The sequence below is a fragment of the Gasterosteus aculeatus genome, chromosome 8, assembly GCF_964276395.1.
Source record: "Gasterosteus aculeatus chromosome 8, fGasAcu3.hap1.1, whole genome shotgun sequence".
NCBI lineage: Eukaryota > Metazoa > Chordata > Actinopteri > Perciformes > Gasterosteidae > Gasterosteus > Gasterosteus aculeatus.
This window is the reverse complement of record NC_135695.1, coordinates 22,046,516-22,066,600: the sequence shown is the minus strand read 5'-3', so window position 1 is coordinate 22,066,600 and position 20,085 is coordinate 22,046,516. Positions and strand designations below refer to the sequence as shown.

General features: G+C 48.6%; 2 long non-coding RNA genes across 2 annotated transcripts in view; one reads left to right on the top strand and one right to left on the bottom strand.

Moving 5' to 3' along the window:
- Nucleotides 1–20,085, top strand: part of LOC144411508 (uncharacterized) — a 116,175-nt gene that overhangs the window by 64,701 nt on the left and 31,389 nt on the right. The gene's annotated exons all lie outside the window — the stretch shown is intronic.
- LOC144411342 (uncharacterized) lies at nucleotides 4,876–5,388 on the bottom strand. Its single transcript, XR_013468488.1, has 2 exons — nucleotides 5,278–5,388; nucleotides 4,876–5,056 (listed from the first exon to the last, which is right to left on the bottom strand). It is a non-coding gene; the product is annotated as an uncharacterized LOC144411342 (long non-coding RNA).

The window sequence follows — 20,085 nt, the reverse complement described above, 5'->3', positions numbered from 1 at the left end:
ATTTTGTCGGCCGTGGAGGGCAACAAGCCGGGCTAATTATAGAGCGCCAGAGGAAACGGCCGAGGACACACAAGACAATTTCGGGGGGTAAATTTAGAAGCTCCTCCCTCGTACCGCCGGAAGGGGTCAGAAGGTCAGCTTCACGTCCATGTGGGGACAGAGGACTGTTACTGTTTCTGATGCGTTATTGTACCAGAGCAGCTTGTGCGAACTGAAGAACGAAGGGATTATCAACTGAGCAGCAGCGCCCCCTGCTGTACTAAAGACACATTACAGCCAGTTGTCCAGTTCAGGTCACCGAGACAGACAAAAGATTCATGAGGAGACATCTGAAAAACATGGAGCCACATGTGGCAGGAACTTTAATTTCCTCGGGGGGGGCGGGGGGGGCAAGCCGAACGCAGGGCTTTATTTGCACTGCCAGGAAATACCTCAGCGTTCACACACACACACACACACACACACACACACACACACACACACACACACACACACGAGCAGGCTGCCAGCTCACCAAACAACGCAGGTGGAGCAGCAGGTGGAGCAACACCTGGATGCCAGAGTACCGTCGGCCAACAGCTGCTGCAGGAACGCGTCCATAACACTGAGCAGGAGATGGACTCCAGCAAACAGATGAATTAAACACGGTATAAATGACGTAGAGCCGCAGATAAACGTCTGAACTCGATGATAAATTCGTGCTGGACGGACCAACAGAAACCTTTAATTGGGTCGTAGAATATTGGACCCATGTTCTCATTTATAACACCGTAAAATGTAGTTGTTTTGCTGAAAGTTGACATCTGAAACCCACTATTTAAAAAACAGAACAACAAGTATGAAACCTTTATTTAGAGTTTTAGTTTTAAAGGGGAAATACTTTCAGCAGAGAGGAGGGACGTCTCTGCACACCACTCATCTTTCTAAGGCCTTTTTTACAAAATGCACAGTGAAGAATTATGGCGCCACGTCTGCAGAGATGTGTCACCAACCAAGTTCTGCTTCACGCACCGAGAACAGAGAGAAGAATCACCGCACATTCTATGTTAACTTCCACCACTAAGGGGGGCGCTAACACTTCTGTGCCATCTGATGCTCATTCCACACTCACACACACACACACGCACACACACACGCACACACACGCGCGCACACACGCACGCACGCACACACACACACACACATACTAGAAAACAACTCCCTAAAATCTAAAATCTAAAATGAACATTTCCAATGAGGAAAGACACGCGTGTGTTGATGTGATTTGTTGATTGGCTCGTATCATCAGAGCCAGCAGCCTTTATTACCAGCCTGTCACTCACTGGCCGGCAGGTCCAGATCAACTTCTGAGATAAACACGACAACAGCGGCGGGACGGGAGGGAGGGGGGGGGGGGTCCGTGGGCGAGAGAAGGGAGGGTGGGGGGGGTGGGGGGGGTTGCATCTTTCTCTGAGTACCAACTGAACCCCAAATGAAGAATGATAATGACAAGTGGCGAGAATAATATAATATATAATCTAAATAGGATTTACAGCAACTGTTGCTTCTACCAGTGTCTCGTCACCACGGGGGGCCGGGGGGGCTACAGTTAGTTAGTGTGTTAGTGGAGGTAGAGTCTGAAGTGGTGTGTCTTTAGTCTGAAGATGTGAAGGCTCTCTGTGGTCCTGATGTCTTCAGAGACCTCCTTCCACCATTTAGGAGCAGGACAGCAGAGAGTGGAGATCTAGTGGAGTGTTTTGCTCTCAGTGAGGAGGAACAAGCTGTTTATCACATGCAGAGCGGAGAGGTCAGAGGTCGGGATGTCGGGTTGGACCCTCCTCCCCCCCCAGTCAGCTTTATGTCGATATTGTGAAAACCCACGACAATAAGTGGGGGTAATCAGGAGGATCTACATTATTGGAAAGAGGAAACGGTTCTGACGTTCTGGGAGCGGATTGACGTTTGACACAGAAACAGGAATTGTGTTGACAATAACAGTATAAATATTAATATAGTGCGATTTGTATCTGACGACCAGCAGAGACTCAACAAAAGAGAAAACATGCTCCGGAAATATTGAATCATTATTCTTTCTGAAGGGTTCCTTTTTTTTAAGAATGAAGAACATAATGTGAGGTAACTATTTTATTGTATTAACATTTTTAGCAATAAAGGTAGAACAGCTGATCGTTTCGCAGTGAAAACCAACACGCTCAGTAGTTTATTTATTCAACGCGCCGCCTCAGGTTTCCTGCTGTCAGCTGGAGGATTCCTGCGCAACCGCAATAACACACACACACACACACACACACACACACACACACACATATGTATATATTCATGTCTGTGTATATTCACGTAGCCTTCATGGACGCGCTGCCTCACTGTTACCGTGTGTCAGCGTCCCACACGGGGCCGAGGTCTGTGGGGCCCGATAAGCTCCGTCCATTCACAACTTCTCATGAGGTCACTTAGCTGCTGGGTATTAAAAGGCGGCGGGGGGGCTGAGGTAGTGGATGGGGGGGGCGACGGAGTATTAAACTGCAGGATGTTTTCCTCACAGAGTCATGATAACACTGCTGGTTCCTTCCTTCGAAATGATACGACAGCGAGTGAGCGACTCGTGGAGGAAAGAGGTATCTGACGCACCGGCTCGTCTTCGCTGAATAAGTCATTGGAGGGTTGTTGTGCCGGTCCAGCACAGCTGTGCAGGAAGCAGCGCGTCGGCTGCGCCGCGGATGTGTTTTCTCAGATGGAAACACGTAAGAAAGTATGACTGAAATCAGCAGATGCAGAGTAAGTCGTGAGTTCCCCTCACACGTGTGCCGTCGTCTCCTCAGAGCCCAATGAGAAGCATCCGTGGGCATCGACGGGCCTTCAGGGGTCGTCAGGCCAAAGTGGTGAATGTGAATGTGGTTTTTGCAAATTCAGCCGCCGACCATTGTAGTCCTGAAACAGTTGCCGAGCAACACACAGATGTGTGCACGGTAATACATGCAAGAATCTATGCAGGTGTGTTTCTTGCAATAATGCAGATGCCGGTGGGATGCTGACGGAATTATATCATAAATCCCAACAGGATCTTTATCGACCACATGACTGTGGAGAAGATAAAAAGATGAAAGCTGGCTGAAGGGACGTGTTCACTAACAGATCCTGGATCAGATCACATCGGAGTCCAGCCATTTCGTTCCCTGGTACCTTCACGTATTCGTTCAAATGCTTTGTGGTATTTGTGAGTCCTTTGACAGCCGAGTGCACTCGCGACTGTTCTTCACAGCCCCCCGAGTCTCCTTGTTTCACCCCCGTCCCGTCCCGCCCCGTCCCGTCCCGTCCATCTCTCCCACGGACGGAGTTGCTGACCTCACACGCTTCATTTGGTAACCAGAAGTGACCCGAGAGTCACTTGGCTGAGAAAAGACAAAGACGTCCATATGAAAAGTGACCCTTCAGACGTGTGCAGTCAGGGTCATGTATGTTTCACTGTAGGAAGCGAATGAAGAGGAACTTAATGGACACTGTTGTGTGTGAGGAGGACGAACACGAGACGGGCAGGAAGAAGGAGTGCGATTCAAACAATGCATCTTCACTTCGGTTGTCATTTCTTTAGGAAAAGGGGAGGATGTGATCGGTGGGGGAGTAACACAACTATTCCTTTCTACCTATAGAACAACATGAAGCAGATGGAATACCCGCCCATTTGCCGAGCTCTCATTATTTCCACGTGTTATGGAAATAAAAACATGAAATTAGCCGTCCCAGCGGCGTGTCCCAGCGGCGTGTCCCAGCGGCGTCCCAGCGCGGTATTTAAATAAACACATGAGAAAGCGAGACGGGCCTTTGGAAGGACGGGAAAGACTATCCAGTACCCTGAACCGGTAATTCTTCCCAGCAGACGCTGTGATTTGTTGTAGTAAAAAGGGGGAACTGGTCCGTGTTGTGTTCCGGCGTCCCGCGGCTCTGGAGGAGTTCGCTTCGCTGTGCTTTGCTTGATTTGTAGCCTGACTTTTCTATTTAAAAAAAAAAGATTCTTCTCTCGGTCCACGTGTCCTTCTGCGCTGCGTCACGGGTTCCAGTTCGTACGTTCACGAGGTTCAGACGACTGAAGGCGCCGCCGCTGGTTCTGCAGAGTGAAGCCGGCGCGTCGCGTGTTAAAGCTGCATTCTGTGCAGTGACCAGCAGGGGGCGACTCCTCCGCTCCCACAGACGTCCACTTCTCTCTTGATTTATTCCCTCGGTAAACATTGCTGGTCTCTGGTTTCAAGTCTTCTTCATGCAGCGTGATGTTCAGTCAGTGGCCGATGGTCCACGTAGAGTCAAACAGGCCGCGCTGAGGTTCTACGTAACGTGTGCAAAGCAGCATAACAACAACTGGGAAAGGACATTGTTCACGTTCAATGAAACGAGGCGGCGGTTCCCTGCTAGATAGGAGGCGCTGTGGTGGATTTACTATCTGAGATCTTTGACGCCAGTCAGACAGACAGAATGAGTCTGGATGGATGGATCCAATTGAAAGGGAAGGAAGGACATTCCGTCAGAATGAGGAGCAGAGAAACAGGATGTTTGTTCAAGGTGAAGAGATTCCAGCCTCGTGTTCAGCAGGAGAAACCTTCGTCTCCTTCTGGCTCCATTCAGGTCTTAAGAGGCCGAACACGATCAAGCTGTTCCAGCATCATCAGAGATGGAGGGACAAGATCCTTCAGCTTATTATGTAGAGGTAGATTTAGATTGGAAGCTTTGTTGTTTCTCTTTGTACAACGATCATCAAATCACCGACTGAACGCAAACTTACGAATGATTATTTGTTTCTGTCTTCCGCTAAATGAAAAAACGAAAACAACGCGACTCATAAGACTTTAAGCACGCTGTCAGGTATTGAAACACGGAACAGAGGGGTGAGTTTCCAATGCAGCTTTATTGTTACAGACGTCGAGAGGAAAGTAGGTTGTAAGACACGGGGGAATGGAGAGTCTTAGCTGAAAGGCGAGGAGTCCGGCTTGCTCTGGATGAAGACGCCGATGGAGATGGTGAACAGCTGGTGATGACGCGTGGAGTTTCAGGAAGCTCAGGAGGGTATCTGGGAAGACACGGAAGTGAGCTCGAAGAGTCTGTAGTCATGGAATGACGAGATCAGACAACGGGTGAGTGATGCATGTTGGGTTATAAAGGAGTGCTGGTGATTAGGCTCAGGTGAAGGTGATTAGTATTCAGGAGACCGGGTGATTGAATGAGAGGGAGGAGAATGGAATTGAGTGGGAGGCGACGTTGGACGGGATGAGGGTGGAATCCTGACAGTACCCCCTCCTCCCGAGGCGGCTCTTGACGCCTGCGAAGGATGTTGTCGGCGACGAGGTCTACCCCGACCTCTGGGTGCAGGACGATCCGGATGTTCCTCGTGAAACTGAGAGAGGAGCGTCGGATCTAGGACGTCATCACGAAGTACCCAGCATCGTTCCTCAGGTCCGTAATCCTCCCAGTCGATGAGGTACTCCAGTCGGGGACCTCGCCGCCGAGAGTCCAAGATGGTCCGGATCCCATAGATGGGTTCATCCTCCACAGGCACCGGAGGAGGAGGTACATCCACCGAGGGGTCATCTGAGGGACAAGGGGAGACCGGTTCAATGAAGGGTTTTAACAGCGAAACATGAAACGAGGGAGATATACGATACTGTCGGGGTAGCTTGAGTCTGTAGGTGACTTCGTTCAACTGTCTCTCGATGGGGAATGGTCCAATGAACCGAGGATTCAGTTTACGACAGGGCAGTCTGAGTCGAATATCTCTAGAAGAGAGCCAAACCTTCTGTCCTGGTTGATAAATAGGAGTTTTTAGTCTTCGACGGTCAGCTTGTGTTTTGTGCCTTCTGACTGCCTGTTGGAGTTGAACGTGAGCTGAGTCCCATACCCCCTCGCTCTGATGGAACCAGAAGTCGACAGCTGGAACCTCTGAGGGCTCACCCGACCAGGGGAAGAGAGGTGGCTGGTATCCCAGTATGCATTGAAAAGGGGTGAGCCCGGTGGTGGACTGTCGCAGGGAATTTTGGGCATATTCCGCCCAGGGGAGGTATTGGTTCCAGCTGTCCTGGTACTGGTGGCAGTAGGTCCGCAGATATCGACTAATCTCTTGGATCTTGCGTTCAGTTTGGCCATTAGTCTGTGGATGGTATCCTGAAGATAGACTGACAGTTACCCCGAGGAGCCGGAAGAAGGCACGCCAGACTCTGGAGATGAACTGGGGTCCCCTGTCCGAGACTATGTCTTCTGGAATTCCGAAGTTCCGGAAGACATTATGGAAGAGGGCTTCTGCGGTCACGAGTGCAGTAGGGAGGCCAGCTAGCGGGATTAACTTGCAGCCCTTTGAGAAACGATCCACCACTACTAGTACACACGTGAAACCATCAGAAGGAGGAAGGTCGGTCATGAAATCGATTCCGATGTGGGACCATGGACGACGCGGAATCGGTAGAGGCAATAATTTTCCCTCAGGCAGTCTCCTCGGGGTATTGACGATGGCACAGACTGAACATCCTTTGACGAACCTTGCGACGTCCTCCGAGATGGTGGGCCACCAGTACCGTTGACGGAGGAGTGAGAGGGTCCGCTTGCTACCCGGATGTCCAGTGCCCGGAACAGAGTGGGCCGAGTCCAGAAGGGGGATTCTCAGGTGTTCAGGGACGAATTTGCTCCCGTCTGGCCCTCCCGGCGGAGCAGGATGGAGAAGGTTTTCCTGATTGATCTGGTCGTCAAGGTCCCAGATGATCGGACTAATGAAGAGAGCTGGAGGGAGGATAGGAACCGGTTCGGCCTCGTCCGAGGAAGCATGATGGATTCGGGAGAGGGCATCTGCTCTGCAATTCTTACTTCCAGGGCGATATGATACCGTGAAGTCGAAGCGGGTGAAGAAGAGAGCCCAGCGGGCTTGTCTTGGATTCAGTCTTTTAGTTTCACGAAGGTATTCAAGGTTTCTGTGGTCAGTAATTACCTCAAACTGGTGATTAGCCCCCTCCAGCCAGTGTCTCCATTCCTCAAGGGCTAGCTTGATGGCGAGTAGCTCACGGTTTCCAATATCATAATTCTGCTCCGCCGGGGCAAGTTTCCTGGAGAAGAAGGCGCATGGATGGAGTATGGGGGGTTCGCCCTGCCGCTGAGACAGTACTGCTCCTACACCAGTAGATGAAGCATCAACTTCCACGATGAACGGAAGTTCTGGGTTGGGATGAGCTAAAACAGGTGCTGAGGAGAAAGAGTCCTTTAGTTGTTGGAATGCTTCCATGGCTGCGGGTGTCAAGGACAGGGACTTGGGCCGGCCCTTCAGAGCAGATGTGAGGGGAGAGCTGAGGTGACTGTAGTTCTGGATGAAACGTCTGTAGAAATTTGCAAATCCTAGGAAGCGCTGGAGTTCTTTAATGGTGGCTGGCATGGGCCAGTCCTGAATGGCGTCTACCTTCCTCGGGTCCATTTGGATTCCCTCTTGGCTGATGATGTATCCCAGGAACTGGACGGTTGAAGTGTGGAACTCGCACTTCTCCAATTTGAGGTATAGTTGGTGTTCTCGTAGCTTTCGTAGTACTTGAAGGACATGATTATGATGCTCAGATCTGGAAGAAGAATAGATTAGTATGTCGTCGATGTACACAATGACAAACCGGTTGAGGAAGGGCCGGAGAACTTCGTTCATGTAGCTCTGGAAGACGGCAGGAGCGTTGGATAAGCCGAACGGCATTACCTGATACTCGTAGTGGCCTGAGGGGGTCACGAAGGCAGTCTTCCATTCATCGCCATGACGGATTCGTATCAGATTGTAGGCACTTCTCAGGTCTAGCTTGGAAAAGAGGCGGGCGCCACGTAGCTGTTCCAGAGCGGCAGGGACCAGAGGAAGGGGATAGCGGAATTTGATGGTTTGTGAATTCAGGTGACGATAGTCAATGCAGGGCCGCAAGCCCCCGTCCTTCTTAGCCACGAAGAAAAAGCTTGAGGCGGCCGGGGAGATGGATGGACGTATGAACTCTTGCTGTAATGCCTCTGCCACATACTCCTCCATGGCCCTTTGTTCCGGGATGGACAAGGGATATATTCGGCCCTTAGGAAGTGTAGCTCCGGGTAGCAGGTCAATTGCACAGTCCCCTGGCCGATGAGGTGGTAACTTGGTTGCCAGTGCTTTACTGAAGACGTCCTGGAACGTCCGGTACTCCACTGGAATTTCACCTTGGACGTGGGTCTGGGGGCCGGTTTCAACTGCAGATAACACAGGAACCGCGGCCTCGGAGACGTCTGGCGAGGAAGAGGAAGAAGAGATTTTCTTAACAGATTTCAAACAGGAGTGGTGACAGTCATTACCCCATCGGAGGATTTCGCCGGTTTTCCAGCAGAGTACGGGTTGATGTTGGATCAACCAGGGTCGTCCCAGGATGAGTTCAGCGGTAGACTCCTCCAGCACCATAAAGGAAATTTTCTCAGAATGCAGACATCCTATTTGAAGAGTGATTACGGGGGAGCAGTAACGGATACGACCTCGGCCTAGCGGTTTGCCTTGGATGGTGTTAATAGAGAGATCGTGATCTAGTCGTTTTCTGCTGAGATTCATCTTCTGAAGGCAGGTGAAGGAGATGAAGTTCCCCGCGGAGCCTGAATCGATGAGGGCTTGCGCTGGAATACACAGTTTATGGGTTAGGAGATGTACTCGTGTTTTCACTAGATGTTCTACTGGAGGGGTTACAGTAATTGAACTCACTGCTAGGCGCGGAGGTCGAACGGGGCAGTTGCTGAGCATATGCTGGTCAGAAGCACAGTATAAACATAGATGTTGTTGCATTCGTCGCTGGCGCTCAGAAGGGGAGAGATGAGAGGCGTCGACTTCCATAGGAATTGGAGCCGGAGGAGAGGCCGGGGAGGAGTCTGTTGCCGGCAGCGGGGAAGGTCTCATGTGTGTGGGCCGATCGCAAGCAGTGAGTAGTTGTGCAACTCGAATGGTTTTCTGGATGAGATTTTCGATGCCCATGACATCATCATACACCACAATCAGCTGACGAACCGTCGGGTTTAACCCCTGGCGGAATGCGGTGATTAACGCGGGCTCGTTCCATCCACTAGCTGCGGCGAGGGTGCGGAAGCGAAGAGCGTAGGCGTTCACGGAAGAATTCCCTTGTTGAAGTTGGAACAATTGATCGTGAACAGATAAAGAAGCCACTGTTTGGCCAAACACCTCTTTAAAGTGACGGAGAAAATCAGGGAGAGATTTAATTACCGGAGAATCGGAATGCCACAAGGCTTGAGCCCATTGAAGAGCGGGGCCGGACAACAGTGATATGAGGAAGGCCACCCGAGCAGGATCGCCACAGAATTGATGTTCATTCATGGTGAAGTATAGAGATGTCTGTAAGAGAAACCCACTGCAATCCTCCGCCTCACCGGAGTAGGGCGCGGGCCGGGCCATGGGACTCGAAGAGGCAGAGAACAAAGCTGCGGGTGTACGCGGGAGGGACTCCGCTGCCAGAGGAGCTGAAGCCGGGGGAATAGGTAGCGGTGGATCCTCTCGCGCATCCGTAGAGCGTTGCATATTGTGGTCTGATCTTCTGTCAGGTATTGAAACACGGAACAGAGGGGTGAGTTTCCAATGCAGCTTTATTGTTACAGACGTCGAGAGGAAAGTAGGTTGTAAGACACGGGGGAATGGAGAGTCTTAGCTGAAAGGCGAGGAGTCCGGCTTGCTCTGGATGAAGACGCCGATGGAGATGGTGAACAGCTGGTGATGACGCGTGGAGTTTCAGGAAGCTCAGGAGGGTATCTGGGAAGACACGGAAGTGAGCTCGAAGAGTCTGTAGTCATGGAATGACGAGATCAGACAACGGGTGAGTGATGCATGTTGGGTTATAAAGGAGTGCTGGTGATTAGGCTCAGGTGAAGGTGATTAGTATTCAGGAGACCGGGTGATTGAATGAGAGGGAGGAGAATGGAATTGAGTGGGAGGCGACGTTGGACGGGATGAGGGTGGAATCCTGACACACGCTGACCTCCGAACATCCTGCTGAATTTCAGACAGCTTCAACCTCAAAATCCCTAAAATAACAATTGGCGCCTCGGGGGCGTTCTAATAACGCCACATATGTTGGGCCTTAAAATCAAGTGCAGGTGGCCGAAAAACCAGGAAAAAAGAAAGTATTACAGGGATCGCGTGGAGACGACACAAACCGGCAGACGAAAAGAAAAGCGCCCGTCGACTCTCGCAGCCGTCCGTCATTTCCTCAGTCTGAGCTGACGAACCTCCGCGTCTAAATCCCAACGATTGGAATGCAAGAGGCGTGTCGTCGATATACAGAACATTAAATCTTTAGTTACACAGAATAATCCCTTGTTTTCTTTACTTCTGATACATTTATTCTGCTTTTATCCCTTAAATGACCACATAACTGTCCTTTCATAACCGTCCATCCATCTGGAGTACGCGATGTAGTTCAGTGGTCAATTTAAAACTAAACTAAATGAGCAGCTGAGTTGAGGACAACCGATCGTTCTTCAAGTTACAAAAGCTTTGGATGTTCTGGTTGTGTGAGTCACCCCCCAGAACATCCATCGACCCTGGCGGAGGTGAGGAGGACAGGTAAGCGCTCACCTCGCCGCCGCCTCCAACACACAACGAAGCGTCCGTCAGCATCCACCCATCGAACCAAAGACCAAAAGAACACGTGGAGCCTTCAAGCGAGGGAAGATCTCAGAGCTGCACGTGTGTCTGTTTACATCACGGACCACACGGTTCTTCTCTTTACCAGCTGTTGCGTGCGTCAGCCACTCGTGTGCGGCACAGAATAAACTCAAATAAACGCTATTTATGAATATTATTTTCTAGATTTACAGGTTGGACCTGCATTCAAACGGGTAAATACACAGATAAGTTGCTCAGTATGGAAGTAAAAAGCCTTCTTAGACACGTGTTGTTGGGTTCAGTTGTGTTTGGTTGCTCCACTAATTTGGTCTTGACTGAAAAGTTTGGAAAAATTTGGACTGAGGTTCTTTTTTAACATTCATTGCAGAAATAACTTGACATCTTTTAAACATCTTGTAATGTTCCAAGAACTATTTGATGATTTGGTACAGATCTCCATGGTGAGGAGAGGATCCGGTGACCCCCAACCTCCCCAACCCCACCCCTCCTTCGGTCTCACCACCAGGTTCACATCCGTGGTCCTCATGGAAACCACATCTAAACAAATATTGGACGGATTGCCGTGAAATTTGTTCCAGACTTTTCACATCGCTGTCATGATGAATTGTAAATGAATTTGGTGATCCTCTGATTTTAAAGTTGAGCATGTTGAGGAGGTTAAAATGTTCTTCATGTGTTTGGTCAACGTTGTTATTCCTTCCTTAATTATGACCTAATAAATCCACAAGCTGTAATAAAAAACTAAAACAACAGAGTACTTACTAAAATTCAATAATAATTCAATATCCTGCTTTAATCTTAATTTATTGGGCTCCACCCAAATAAGGAAATGAATGAAATCCAGCCTCGGTGTCTAACGTTAGTGCGTCCGAGGTGCGCAGACTTCAACCCTCGCGCTGTGAGCTGGATCAGTTTGATTCACCGAGGAGTCACAGACGGAGCTGCTGCTCCACAGGAGAAGGCGTCTCACCGGAGACCCCAATGACTTCACAAAGTCCTCATACGTTCATCAGCGCTGGGGTTTGGTGCTCGGAGCTGCTCATGCGGATCATTTGAGGCCACAGCATCCTGGTTCCCGCTCTCATTTACAACATATGCGATGGGGTTTTGGGACTATGAGCGACAGCTTGCTTGAACACAAACCTATGCGCTCGTCACCTGAGCCGCTGGAACATAAGGATGAATACTGAACACACACGTGTTTACGTTTTTACAGCCAGTGGCTAAATGATCCCATCTGACAGGAAAAAGATGAGGATTATAGAGGCGAACAAACCACTTTCATGCAGCGAGTCCAAACATAAAAGATAAACCCTTAAAGGAGAATGTAGAGACACTTTTGGCCCAATTGAAACAACCTCCCTCCACCTGGGGGGGCGGAGCTAACAATCCAACCATAACAGAAATGGCTCTTACAGATTTAACATCGCTTTGACGTCTCTAGTATCACGTTTCAGAGTTAATTGCAGTTCACTGCATTTTAAAACCACAAAGTAGAAATGAGGTTGTGCATGAAGATAAGGGACGTCCACGGTTGGGTTATCGTGGGATGGTTTAGTCCTAATTTGGGGACTGGAATGAGACGGGATGTGTGCGGTGCACTGAGGATGTGACATCTACAGATAAACAACATGAAGCGCACCTTCCTTCTTGTAATATTGAAGGTTATCCAATAAAACTCAGTGTGTTCTGTGATAACCTCGGTTTAATTGCTGCATAACATGCAGTACCATCCGATTCGAGATAAGAGAAAAGCAGAGCGTGGAAGGAATGAATGGCGCGTTTAGCTGGACGTCCCGGATCCACGGGAACTGGAGATTTAAATGAACTCAATACCTGGCCTTTGTCGGCCTCGCAGCCTTACAAGGTAAATATTTAAAAAGCCGACAGGTGATATCCTCTTGCCAAACCGACGTTCCGGCACACAGAAAGGCTCCGGGGAATGTTTTCCAGGATGAACAAGACGTGAACAGACAGCAGGAATGCTTGGATGGGATGAGGGAAGTGAAGAACACTAAAACCAGAGGAGCGGATTTATTACGACCAGTCAGGCAGAATCATTTTGCAAAAGCCATGTCAAAAGCAAAGGTAATCAGCTGGGGCGGGTCTCGTTCTGGGACACACTGTCGACGTGAGAACTGTCAGAAAGAACCATCACAATACAGATTGTTATGCAGCAGCTGCTGGAAGTTTTAGTCTTCGCCAACGATTATACGCGGGTCTATTAAAGGCAGCAACGTTGCCATGGGGACGTGGCGTGTGCACGACACAATCAATGTGGCATCAAGCCCGAGATGACGTGTCAGATTAATGATTACCTCCACTGCACGAGGTGGTTCACAGCTCTGTTACCCTTACAAAAGGTCTGCACACACACACACACACACACACACACACACACACACACACACACACACACACACACACACACACACACACACACACTGCATTCCTTATAAAACCGGTCCAGGGCCTATTTCTTATTCAGCTTATTTTAAATATTAATATAGATATATTCCTGGCCCTGGGGTGACCTGCTCATTGCATTGCTCAATAGCTTATTAAAGTATCTTTGATTAAAACCCACTACTTAGAATACAATGAGTCGCAATCTACACATAATAAAGATGGATGTATGGTGCAATATCACGCTTTCCTCGCACATGAATTATGCACTAATTGCTGCCTCTTTGCATGTTCTCAGGATCAGGAAACATTTATTGCCATAATACGTCAGACATACAGTGCAAGAGGAATAAAAAAAAAAAAGAATGCTATGGGTTAGTAGTATAAGGCCAAAAAGATCCTTTAGTCATAACTATGAGATAATATCTCATTATGATTGTGAGTTACGAGATGTGTTGAGGTTTTCTGCCATTTACTTTACTTTCATTTCTGTTATCTCCTGTGTCAAGGTCGGTTAGGAAGCTCAGTATTGTTTTTGTGTTTCTGGAGGGTTGCCTTATCGCTTCACTTGGTTTCAGCTGAAAGTAAGCAGATAACGCAGGTCATTTATTCTTATTATGCAAATAAAACACATGGCAAGAAACACACTGGTAGATTCCTGTTGTGCATTATTTTTTATTTGCGTCACAAGGAACGTAAACAGCAAATAATGATAATTGATAATATGGCCGACAAATATCAGAGGAAAACTTTTTCTGTGAACTGTGACAGAGGAGTCGACCCCCTCTGGTCCCATCAGAGTCCACGTTCTCTGGTCCTATCAGAGTCCACCTCCTCTAGTCCCATCAGAGTCCACGTTCTCTGGTCCCATCAGAGTCCACCTCCTCTAGTCCCATCAGAGTCCACGTTCTCTGGTCCCATCAGAGTCCACGTTCTCTGGTCCCATCAGAGTCCACCTCCTCTAGTCCCATCAGAGTCCACGTTCTCTGGTCCCATCAGAGTCCACGTTCTCTGGTCCATCAGAGTCCACGTTCTCTGGTCCCATCAGAGTCCACGTTCTCTGGTCCATCAGAGTCCACCTCCTCTAGTCCCATCAGAGTCCACCTCCTCTGGTCCCATCAGAGTCCACGTTCTCTGGTCCCATCAGAGTCCACCTCATCTGGTCCCATCAGAGTCCACGTTCTCTGGTCCATCAGAGTCCACGTTCTCTGGTCCATCAGAGTCCACCTCCTCTAGTCCCATCAGAGTCCACCTCCTTTGGTCCCATCAGAGTCCACGTTCTCTGGTCCCATCAGAGTCCACCTCATCTGGTCCCATCAGAGTCCACGTTCTCTGGTCCATCAGAGTCCACGTTCTCTGGTCCCATCAGAGTCCACGTTCTCTGGTCCATCAGAGTCCACCTCCTCTAGTCCCATCAGAGTCCACCTCCTCTGGTCCCATCAGAGTCCACGTTCTCTGGTCCCATCAGAGTCCACCTCATCTGGTCCCATCAGAGTCCACGTTCTCTGGTCCATCAGAGTCCACGTTCTCTGGTCCCATCAGAGTCCACGTTCTCTGGTCCATCAGAGTCCACGTTCTCTGGTCCCATCAGAGTCCACCTCCTCTAGTCCCATCAGAGTCCACCTCCTCTAGTCCCATCAGAGTCCACCTCATCTGGTCCCATCAGAGTCCACCTCCTCTGGTCCCATCAGAGTCCACCTCCTCTGGTCCCATCAGAGTCCACATTCTATGGTCCCATCAGAGTCCACCTCCTCTAGTCCCATCAGAGTCCACCTCCTCTGGTCCCATCAGAGTCCACGTTCTCTGGTCCCATCAGAGTCCACATTCTATGGTCCCATCAGAGTCCACGTTCTCTGGTCCCATCAGAGTCCACCTCATCTGGTCCCATCAGAGTCCACGTTTTCTGGTCCATCAGAGTCCACGTTCTCTGGTCCCATCAGAGTCCACGTTCTCTGGTCCATCAGAGTCCACGTTCTCTGGTCCCATCAGAGTCCACCTCCTCTAGTCCCATCAGAGTCCACCTCCTCTAGTCCCATCAGAGTCCACCTCATCTGGTCCCATCAGAGTCCACCTCCTCTGGTCCCATCAGAGTCCACCTCCTCTGGTCCCATCAGAGTCCACATTCTATGGTCCCATCAGAGTCCACCCCCTCTGGTCCCATCAGAGTCCACATTCTATGGTCCCATCAGAGTCCGGGGTCGGCGGTTGTCTCAGATGTTGAAGAATATATACATATGACATTATTGATGAACACCAAACATCCATACAAGAACCCCAGCGCTGTCTTTGGCTATAAGCTATGAAACACGTTGACTACCAGTGGACTTTTGGTAGCTCTCATGTTAAAGCTGAATTAATGTCCCAGGAGATATGGACAGGGTCTCACGAGGAGCTCTGTCAGACTGTTCATGTGACTGTAAGCTGTATTGCCTTTTTATGAAATGAAATGAAGGAAAGAAAGTCATCCCGCTTCCGTACTCACTAGATCCCCAAATTATTTTGGACACTTATTTGCTTGAGAAATAAGGAACAATGCGTCTCTCATTTCTGGGGCTATAGGAGCTTCGCACACTGAGAACAGTTATAAGACCACAGTCTTTGCTCGGGGCCAACAACTTCCTGGAGGGGCAGCTTTTTGTACAGATTAAATGAAACAGATATTATTTAGTGAGCTTTGCAGATGCTGGGAAAAACATTTTACGACCTTCCTGTCACGATCCCATCTCCTTCAGAGTGTTGTCCCTGTTTGTCTGTGTCTGCTTTGTGCTTTGTGTCGTTCCTGAACGTAACCGCGGTTCCAGTTGCTAGGCAACGAGTACAAGGCGGGAATTCCAGGATCACCGGGGCCTGTTCCCACCTTTTCCAAATCCCCAACACACCTGGTCCTGATCATCTGAACACTATTTAAGCCGAGACCTGACATCCAGTCCCTGCCGGATCGTCAGCCAGAGTCCGTATGTTGTGCTTGCGTGTCAGCCGCAATAGTTTAAGTCCATTTGCCTGTTAGCTCATCCGTTTCCTATTGCTGGCAACCGGAACCTTCCACCCCATCGTTTCGTCAAGCCTCCTGTACTCACCTGTCTGGGATGCCATCTCAGAGACATTTGTGTATTTACTCACCTTGTCACCACCAATCTTGTTTAATCAGCGTTTGGGTTTAAAACCGGGGAAGATCTGACACTTTCAATATGACAGAAGTTTTCCTCCCTGGTCTAGTTTTTGTGCTAAGCTAAGCTAACTGGCTGCTGGCTGCAGCTTATGGGCAACATTTGTGAAGCAACCATTACCTACATAAGCATAATTAAGCAAAACCTTATCGCATGACAAAAGTATTTAATTGACATCTTAAAACATCGACACGGTACAGAAAGTAATTCTGTATGCATATCAAACATCGAGAGTCATTACATGAGCACGCAAGCAGGTCAACATTAGATGCCCTTTCTCACAAAACGTGTTGGACTGGATTGTGGGATGACAGCCGTTGAGCCGTGGATCTGAGCGATGTGATCTGAGCTGAGGATCAAAATGTAGCTCGGGACAAGACCATGCAGGCCTAGAAACACAAACAGCAGAATGCTGTAAGGAATCTGACACCGAACTGGGGGCCGCCACAAAGATGCTTAGTGCGGGGGGGTGACCCCTTCTTGTACGTTTGCATAGCTAAATATTTGGCCAAGTACTGTTGAATATTATTCAATGTGATGGCATAATTAGTTGAGGGACTGGGCAAGCTGCTGGAGGAGTTTATTTCTGGTACTGACTATGTGACCTTTGTTTTGTTTGTCTCACATTGTGACCATTCTTTATTATCAATGGACGGTAGCTTTGTTCCACATGGGTTGCGGTGAAATGGGATGTTGTGGTTCTGAATAATTTGGCCAAACAAACATTTTTGGATAGAAAATAGAAGGGGGCCGGCGGTTGAGCCCTGAGGGACGCCTCGTGAGAGATACCAGGGTGGAGGATGAATTGCCACCAGTAACAAAGAAGGTCCTGTCTGCAAAGCAACTGTGTAGCAAAAGGAGTAACCAATATTGGCTGCACCGAGGAGGTCATTGGTGACCTCAACAGTGCTGCTTCGGCGCTGTGATGTGCTGGAAAACAGTATGTGTAATTGCTTATACTAGGCAGCAGCAAAGGTCACGTTCTACAGCACTACCCTCAGGAGTGGTATTTTGAAATTGGTCTGGTTGTGGACTTTATATCGGAAGATGTCGTTGGGACATCACCCATTGGTTTGTAGGGTAAGTTGAGATAAACTGAATGCACAATATCTCAGGCAACCAAAATGTTACGATAAACTTACCGGAAATGAAAACACGCCGCGAAAGTTTCAGACCAAAACACAAACAACTCCCAGACACCACAACACTGTGGTGGAGACCTGTCAATCACAGTAAGCCCCGCCCAGAACTTTTGCTCTTTAAGTCATCGGAAAGTTCTGAAATGGTTTTTTTATTACCTTTATTGAACGATCTGTTCAAGCCTCGATGGTAAGTTTAATCAACACCACCTTCTCATCAAAAGGACATTTAGTCAATGTAACCAAACAAATGAGTTATTTTTACAAGCTATGAGGAAAAACCCTTCGAAACTTTAACAATCCCACAAAGTATGAAAACGGTTGTTTGTCCATGTTTTCTCAGTGTTTTTATGTTTACAGGAGCAACGTCCCGGCAGCCATCTGCTGGAGTCCCGTGCCGGTAACAGAAGGTTCCCTTGTAAGACACGAGGAAGTGCAGTGAACCTCAGATAAATTGTGGCACACACACACACACACACACACACACACACACACACACACACACACACACACACACACACACACACACACTACTCGTCCTCTGCGGTCCGGGTATCTTCTGGCTGGCAGCAGCAGGCCTCCACCGTTCGGGCACGTGTTTCCTGAGCAACCTGAGCAAAAATGGGAAGTGGTGGTGACCTGAAAAGGACCCCCCCCCCCCCCCCCCCCCCCCCATGAGCGGGGCCCCGCGTCGCCTTCCGTTTGGTTCTAACCGCCGGCGCATCAGTTAACTGCTAAAATAAGAGCGCACAATAAAATCAATTTAGAGACTTTATGTAATTTGAGTTCCTGCAGGACTCCGTCTGTGACAATGGCTGCATTGAGCTCAGCAGGGCCGTGGGAGGGTGGGAACGGCTCTGCTGTACATCGAGGCCCGCTGCCGGCGCTGCTGCATTGCCCTCTCCGGCGTCACACGGTGAGGTAGGAAGCATCACATGACGAGGAGGAAAGACTGATGTGGTCGACGAGGGTCATTTAACAGAGCCCCCGGAGGCTTTGCGGTTAAATGTTTTTACAAATACATTTCACAGAAGCTCAAGGTAATTTTTGCTTATTTGTGATTTCCAGAAATCTGATAAACTTAAAACAGAAAAAAGGGCTTTTTTTTGCACCGGCCCCTCTGTTTCCTTCTCACATCGAGCTTAAAAACCGACAGAAGGTGTTTCATATTAAACTGCCAGATTTACCACAAACAGTGTCGGAAGGAGTGTGACATGCTTATCAAATTTAGAACCACAGCAAGGAACCACACTGGGTTAAGCAACCCCAGTAGGCCTGTTGCACAAAATACCGGGGTTACAGGCTCAAAAAAAAGAAGTCATTTTACATGCATTCCCAGCACAGTGAACTATTAGCCCTCAAGAAACAATCCCAACAGAGGCTTCAAATTCTGAAAGAACAGGTTTATGAAGAGCATTCACGGAAAATCTGATCTTATCTTTAGGTTTTTTTCCAGGAAAGAATGATCTTTATTTAGCTATAAAACACATGCCAATTTCCCGGCGTTACACTGTGACAGGCTGAAAATAAACTTCAAGCCCTCCGTTAGATTTAAGCAACAAAAACAAGGTGGCAGAGCTCCGACTGACCTGCAGCCGAGCTCCATGAGGAGGAGGAGGAGGAGGAGGGCTTTGCTCCCGCCAGCAGCAGCAACTCTTCCTCCTCCTCATCCTCCTCATCCTCCAGGTGCAGAGCTTCTCCTTTCTGGAAAACCCAGGATGAAGTGCTGGACCCTCTGGAGGGAAGGGACGGCCTGGAGAACCAGGACCAGGACTGAGGGGATAGACAGCGAGACGCTGCGGTGGAACGAGAGGTTTCCTAAAGGGACTCTGGTGGGTAGAGACACCACCACTTCAGTCCAAAGCTCCTCACAACAACTTTCAGATAGTTTGTCATTTTCTGTGAGGAGGACAGCAGTATTTTGTATGAATCAAATTGGTGCAAATATTACTATTTGACTTAACTCACATACAAATATTAAATGAGATTGAAAGGAGCAACTGACCGAATGTGTAAAAACATTCCATTTGTGCTGGAAGCCAAATCCCGAGGTGTAGACGATAAACATTGAACATTTAAATGTGTTGAGAATAAAATGACGTGTGTAACATTCTACATTGAATGGAGTGTTGTACTACTGGTCTAATTACTATCACGATACTTCCTTGATTCGGACAAACAAACATCTACTTCAATGGTGGGACTTCCTGCTTCCGTCTTATCAGTTAGATCCAGAAACAATGGGCTCAGCCCACGCAACAAAAATATGTTGTGATGCCGTCCTCCTCCAGATGTCCCTCTCTGGGCCGGGGCCAAGAGGATTTATAGGGGAGGGGGACCAATGGCTGAAAAACACGTAAACATGGCTGCCACAGCACACAACATACGATTGGTATCTTGTTTAAGCACAAGCCTATTTTATGGAATCTGCTCCAAAAATGGCACACCCATGATACAAAGTGTAATAACTCTGGAACCACTTTGTCTATTTGTACAATTTCTTTTTGAGGAGATAAAGGGGAACCCCTGTGAGCGCTATAATGTGTGACAATCAGTCTATATGTTATTGTTGAAAGAATATATCAATATTACACACAAGAAATTTGCCTCAAAAAATGTGATAAACTTGCCCTATGAATCCCAGAAAGCTTTAAAGCTCAGTATCAAAACACATCTACGCACGAACCCAGTTTGTGGACGGTACACATGTAAAGTTTCAAGTTGATGGAGGAAGGAT